Below are 7,532 nucleotides of genomic sequence, written 5' to 3'. Positions count from 1 at the left end.
CAAAATATTTTTACATTTAGTCTATTTATTTACTTTAACCCCTAGACGCCGGATTCAACATACGAATTGTGTTTTAAAAAACTGAATTTTTGCTCTTCTTGTTTTATTGCTTACTCTACAATGTTTCAACCACTATCTCCTTCAAAGTACTCCCCTCTGTTTCTGTTGTTAATACACTTTTGCCATTGTTTCTTCCAATTTTTGAATGCTTGCTGGAATTAACTTTTTTTTTTTTTTTTTTTTTTTATGGCGTGCAGTACTCTTGTCACATTTTCTTGAATTTCATCTGTGAACTGAGTACAACATCCTTTGAATGTGGTTTTAAGCTTGGAAAGTAGAAAAGGGCCTGCTCGGGCATGTCCGAAGAATAGGGTGCGTGGGGCACATGGAAGTGCGATGTTTTGTCAAATAATTTGCAAGTTTTTCACTCAGGATTTGATGATAAGGCCCTACATTTATACCAATGTCTTCAGCAACTTCATAAACAGTTACACGACAATTTTCACTAATTACAGCGCACACAATCTTAGGATGTCGCTCGTCTGTTGACGTGGAAGGTCGTTCACTCCTTGAAACTTCGGCAACTGAACTTCCGACCTCCGTAAAACGCTTAAATCGATCAATCATACCACAGCGTTCGCCTCATGCAGTCATCCTTCTATGCTTGGTTAAGCGTTTGGAATATTTCCATGAAAGTTTTCTCGAGTTTTATGCAAAATTTTACTCAGATGTACTGTTCCTTTAATTCCTTCATTGTTGCCTTTTCATTAATCCGCCGAACAGCTTATTGGTGACGTTACTCAATATGTTGTTACTCGACAACTAACGCATAGATCGGAACCCAATAAAAGGGAATCTTTTATTAACATATGCCGCTATGTGTACACGGCAGCTAGAGCATGTTCCTGTAGCCATTAGCCCTCAATTTAGAAAATGTGTTTTTTCTTAACACACTATATATTCTGTTAATACATTTCATATGAAAATAATTTATATCGAGCCTTTCTTGTTATTGTTGTAGTCTTTATCATCATACAGTAAATCATTCATTTACCGGACTAATTAAGGCAAAAAGGTGTCCATAAAGTCGAAAGTCCTTTAAATTGCGAATGATTGTAGTATGAATAATTTCAAGTTGTCTAATAATAATTGAGCCCTTGGAGGTCAAAAATTGAGAATGCACTTATTGTGAATCGAAAACAACATTAAGAAACCAAATATGAAACTGTTTGTTTGATGATCTATCATTTTTCTGGCAACAACGGCAATCCTGTCGCTATAGAAGTTAGTTTCTGGTGAAAAGAAAAAAAATGTGAAATGTGGCTTTCACTGACCTCTTCTAAAACGAAAACTATTCAGGGAGTTCTGCAGATATCGAAACAAATGATGCAACCATTAGAACCTCCCAGCCGAGTTCTTTCAATTTCGGACGAATCGTTAAATATTAGAGTGGTATACATAATCTTTTCTATAGATCAGTTCCGGTCGTTTCTATTGACTTGCTAGATGCACTCGCATTAATTCTCGACAGTAAAGGTATACATCTATTGTTGTGTCCGGCGGCGGCAGCTCATGATGCACGATGCCCTTGCAATCTCACTAAAATTACAGTGTAACTCTTCTGTGTGTCAGAGTGAGCTCTGTTACAGGCTGTGGAACTTCTCGTTGCTTCGACCACAATCTTTTTCGCACATTGTTATCATAGGTTATTAACTACTTCACTCGTGATCATCCGCTTCAGAAATTGCTTGACTTCGTTATGTTTCACTAGATTCGCAGATTAATTTTTTTAGTCATCGTGTAGTACCGAAATATTAAGCTTCTTTTTGTAGCCAGCTTTCCATAAATTGTTTTACACTGTTTTGTGAAGGATATTTAAATCATTGGTGATGTCATGATTAATTACATGCAGATCTTGCTCGAATTTTATGTCCACTGCGAGTGCGAGGAGGACTTTGGATACCAAAATTTCCAGAAGGAAAGTGATTGAACCATTTTTTTTTTTTTTTTTTTATTGCTTCTGATAACGTGTCTTACCCGTAAATAGAACAAATTTCTTCACGTGCCTGCATAGCATTTGCGCCTTTATTGAAATAAAATTCTAAAATATAGTAGCACAGTATTGCGGAAAGCTCACTCATCTTCAGTATCTTATGTTTGATTATAAGAATTCCAATATTTCTTGCACATCTAGTAGCTATAACAGCTGCCAAATGACGTTAGACCTGACCAGCTGCAACTCTTATACTTTAAGCTATGGGACACTAATACCATCTCGTGTACAAAAGGCTCAATACTTTTTAGATTACCTGACATTTAAAGTAGAATATTACACTCAAAATTGTATTGTAAAATGTAAATGTAAATTATTTCGTGTACGTACCATATTAGTAACAAAACTCCCTACTAGTGTTGTAAAATTTCCGGAAATCTTGAACCTGTTGGTAAAAACCGTTTTTTCGATTCGTTTTGGGAAAATACAAAACATTTTTGTATTAGGTTAATTTGACTAGTAATTGAACAGTTTTTTTTTTTTCGAACGCGTGAAAAATGTAAGTTGAGAAATTTCAATATTGCGAATATTTAAAAAAGAAGCATTCGAAAATAACACTGTTCTAATTATTCTTGAAAATTAAATAGTCTGCACATATTTCCTTTATATACTTTTTATTCGTTTATTCGTGATTGTGCATTACTTACAGAATTTTTTACAGTTGCATACAGATCTACCACCATGAAGCATTCCTGGTGCAACAGATAGGGCTCTTGAATGAAACAGTTCTTAATGTGCTCTTTGATCTGGTGAAATTTTGTTAATTTTAACCAAATTACTTCTTAAAAGAGAAAGTAGTAGGCAAGTTTCACTAACACTCATGCACTAAAACATATAATTACAATATAGACTTTTATATAAACTTTATGTACAAAATTTTGTATGTAAACAAATACCTGTTTTCTACTGCAGCAAATTATCTATATATAAATGAAAGTGACTATATTTGTAACAAATTTTGAACTACCAGACCGATCTCGATAAAATTTTCGACATATATGAGATACTGATCTGGGATGGTTTTTATCATTTCACTTTGAAGGTGCAACTTGGAGGAAGGAAGGGGTATATATATATATTGAAAATTACCTATATTAGTGTCGAATCCATAGTTTTTGGGGTTGCTGAGATGAACAGTGATACTTCCAATGCCGCCTAAATCCAAATTCAGCACTGCAACTTGGGGGAAGGTTGAGTGGATATATATATATAAAATGATCGAAAATGACCAATATTAGTGTTGAATCCATAGTTTCCGGGGTCCCTGAGGTGAAAAGTGACACTTTCGATGACGTTTAAATCCACATTCATCTCCGCAAATTGGGGAAGGGGGAGATACATATAAAGAAGATGAAAAATGATCGATATTAGTATCGAATCCATACTTTTTGGGGTCAATGAGATGAACAGTGACACTTCCGATGCAATTTAAATCCAAATTCAGCCCCCATTAGTTCTCCTTAAGAAGGAGGGTAACATGCAACAATAGTTGAAAATGACCGATACTGGGGTCGAACTCATAGTTTTTGGGGTCCGTAAGTTCATTGGTGACAGTTTCGGTACTCTTTAGGTCCAAAATGAGACTATTTTCCCGGTGCGTTGAACGGGTATTCTGCTAGTCTTTAATAATAAAGAACAGAAGTTTCACATGTTAAATTCTTTTAATATATTTCTCGCTGCTCAAATTTATGCACTTGTACGGTGTATGTGTAAATAAGATCATCCCCCTTTTTGAGTTCGAAAAATGTACAAATAATAAAGATGGATTTTTACCAGAGATCAGAAAACTAAACAGTAAAATTAAAACCTGAGGCTTTAAGTATTTTTCCTGCTAGCGAAATACATTGTATATATGCTGCAGACACGTTACAACAAATAGGATTAACATCAGGCGAAGAAATAGTTAAGTTATATTTTCCAGTATTTGCCAATATTTCCAAACAAATTATCTTTTCTAATGAGTAAAATTTCCGAAAATTTTATATAACAAGGAAGATATCTCTATAAAGTATATATTTGATTTTAACATTTTAACTAAAATGATTCTGGCCTGGTTATTGTAACACTTCACTCCCATAAGGCGGGAACTTCATAAGATTGCTTAAGATATTTTTTTTTTTTCATATAATTACATTGTTAATATTTCAACTTATTTGTCTAGGATTTATACATACAAATTCACATATGCTATTCTGATTTTAGATATAAATTGTCAACTCTACATGAACAAGAACTATTTCATATTTTTTTCTTTTTCTTCTAACAAGTTACTTCCTAAGACTAATATCAAATGAGAGGAGAGTGATTACAAAAGGAAAATTTCGTCCAAAGCTTTTCCCGAAGGAAGAGTTCCTAGCATCGCTGCTACATTCCCTCTTTGCACCGCCATACTTATTCTTTGTATAAGATAGGATGAACCTGGGGTGTCACCTGTGTTAATAGTTATGCGGTGTCCAATTTCCTTAATGAAGTTTAGACCTTCCTGACCCCAGGACCCACAAGTTTCGATGGCTATGGTGACGAAGTGGTATTTGTCCAAGAGGTTGTTATATTTTCGTCTCTTTTCATGTTCCCTGCGAGTTGCAACCGTCCCAGCTTTTGTGGAAGATGAAGGAAGATTAGAGGGGGCTAGGGTATCGGTACAAGTAAAATCCCATATTAAAGCCTTCCCTCGTTTCCAAGGCACCAAAGACATTCCGTCAGGTCTCTTGCCATCAGAGCGACTACATCCCATTGGCTCTCTCACGGAAGGCGTTCCCGAGGAGATGAGGGCTCGCATAATGAGATCGTTAACAGTGGAGTGTCGAGAGTATCTGCCAGCACTGTGAACACATGATAGGCCATGTATACCTTTCTTATCCACTAAACTTCCGCAAGCCGGGCACTGGTGTTGTTCACAGACATCTGCTCCCAAACGTAACGCACAAGCCTACTGCTTCAGGAGAAGAAGTAGCAAGAAGACATGCCTTATCTTCAGGATTGGTGGAGGACTGAAGAATAGAAGATAATTTGGAGTTTGTAAGAGGGGCGTCCCATGAAGTTTGAAAACTTCTCTTATCAATTTCAGGTAGATCGAGTCCGCCGCACGATATCCACTGGGAGATACAATCATTTATCTCAGCTTCTGAATCCTGATGAATATCCTGGCGAAGAAGAGAAGTGATCAAAGGCATACAGCTATACATGAATGAAAGGAAAGATGGAGTGGCCAAGTCAAGGGCTCGACGAATTCCTAGACCTCCGTGATCCACAGGGAGAGATGCTTGTAGCCATGAGTTGTCTGTGAGAGAGCAGTTGAGAAGAGATTCTAGGCCAAGTCGGATGGATTCATCATATTGTTCCAGAAGATTTGTCTCATGCCAGGATGGAGAACTACGAAGGAAATATAACATTCTAGGAATGGCTAATGAGGCCCGTAGGAGATAAAAAGCTGAGTGGGTAGATATCTTATATAGGCGAGTGAAGAAGAGATCTAATTTAGATATCTTGTCCAATAACAAAATGCGTCGAGTATCAGTGTGTAGTGCGGCACCTAAAAGGGAGGCTCTGTCGGATGATATAACTTGAATTCCTGGTGCAACTTCGTTGAAAAGGGAGTAAAGGGTGTTAGCCTGCTCGTTTGAGACTCCCAAGAAACCGACTTCACATTTGCAGAAATTGAGCTGTAATCCAATGTCACGAGATTGAGTACAAATCTTTGACAAAGCTTCGAGGACATCTTCCTTGTCTCCAGCTATAGTCCCATCGTCGAGGTACCAATTGTTTAATTCAGTATTGATATTTCTGACAATAGATTGAAGTGTTAGCGCAAATAAAGCAGGTCCTAGGGGGTCGCCTTAATGCGTCTATATTAATTAATCAAACTAGGATTATATTTTAATAACTTTTGTAGCTATAACTCCATTCTATCACGGTGCTACCTTTAAAATTGGTGCACATATATTTGTTGCCACAAATTCTACCTATTCTAATACAAGAAACATAAATACTCAATAATCTTAACTGTAAACTAGTAAATATAAAATAGTTTTGATTTTAAATGTATAATCTAGTAAAATGTTCGAAAATTTCAATTTTTCCAAATTTTCGTTCTTTTCAAGCTCGGGGAAAAAACGATAAAAAATTGTTTACCCAAAGTTTCCGTTTTTTTTTTTTTTTTTCAGGACTATTCCCTACACATGAGTATTGGAACGGCGTAAAAAAAAAACTCAAACTTCGGTTGCTTTTTCATTTAATGTTGTTGTTTTAATAATCAAAGATGTAAACTGCCTGAAATGTTCATAAATAGCCAACACTTCCAGATCTGAAGATTTTTTATACGCATAGATTTTTATGCGATGAAGATGTTCATATGGTCTCTTACTTCTGCTGTTAGTCTAATTCTGCTCTTTAAACCAAGGGTTTAACTGTACCTGCATTTTAAATTTTTAATCAGCATCTCACATAGAGTAAGGGAGTTCTGACTTAATATAAACGCCTTGCCTAAATGTGCATCTAGCTAAGGTTTGGTTGGCTCGCAATATGTATGGTTCTTGTGTTTGAGAATTCTGGAGAGCAGTGCATATTTTAAGTCATTTTCACTAGGTAACATTAGAACTTAAGAACAGCTTGCATCATGATATGAAGTATCAAATTAAAGGTCTTCGTAAGGCCCCGTTACACGCTAACATTTTGTGTCACACACTCAAATCGCATCGCCTAGAAGGAACGTGTAAACAGTAAATGCCACACTTTCTGTAATATATTTTATAAAGTATAAGTGACACTGTCCTTAGTGTATCGTTTAATTTTTAATGGTTAATAGCTTAATCATTTAATTGTTAATATCGTATTAAAACCTTAGTACTTCTAAGTTCCATACTTTTATCCACGAAGTTGACTAGTTCTTGTATGAAATCCAACGAGAATGAAATTCAGAATAGATCCTATTTAAAATGAAATACACTAGCATAATAGAAACAGAAACTACAGTAACTTAAAAAATAATCAATTAGGTAATGAAATATTAGCATTAGATTGCGTTAACAAACATTTCACCGAAATTGAAGAAAATATTAGAATATCCAAGGATGGATCTTCAAATTAGTGGAAACAAAACAACGATCTAAATCAGAGCTGTCCAATAAACGGTCCGTAGGTCCTAGAAGTAATTCTGTGTGGCTTATGATTTGTCATTTAATATAATATTACATTTTATTGACACTTTTATTTATTACTTTTGTTGAAGAGTTTAATGACTTGCCTTCCTTCATATTTCAGGTTAACATAGTTATTGCTTTCGGGATTATTGTAATCGGACAGCTCTGGTCTCAATCTGTCAGAAGACACGAAAAATATGACGGATTTAAGCATAGTTAACGATATGCTATCTAACGGGGATTCCCTTAACTAAGTTTTAACTAGTGGTGGGCATAAAAACCGGTTTTATCGGTTTTCGGTTTTAGAAAAATCGAAACCGGTTTTCGAAAATTTTCAAAAA

Source organism: Thermobia domestica, chromosome 9, assembly GCF_964235325.1.
Source record: "Thermobia domestica chromosome 9, izTheDome1.hap1.1, whole genome shotgun sequence".
NCBI classification, from domain to species: Eukaryota; Metazoa; Arthropoda; class Insecta; order Zygentoma; family Lepismatidae; genus Thermobia; species Thermobia domestica.
The sequence above is the reverse complement of the archived record's forward strand: the minus strand, read 5'-3'. Positions refer to the sequence as shown.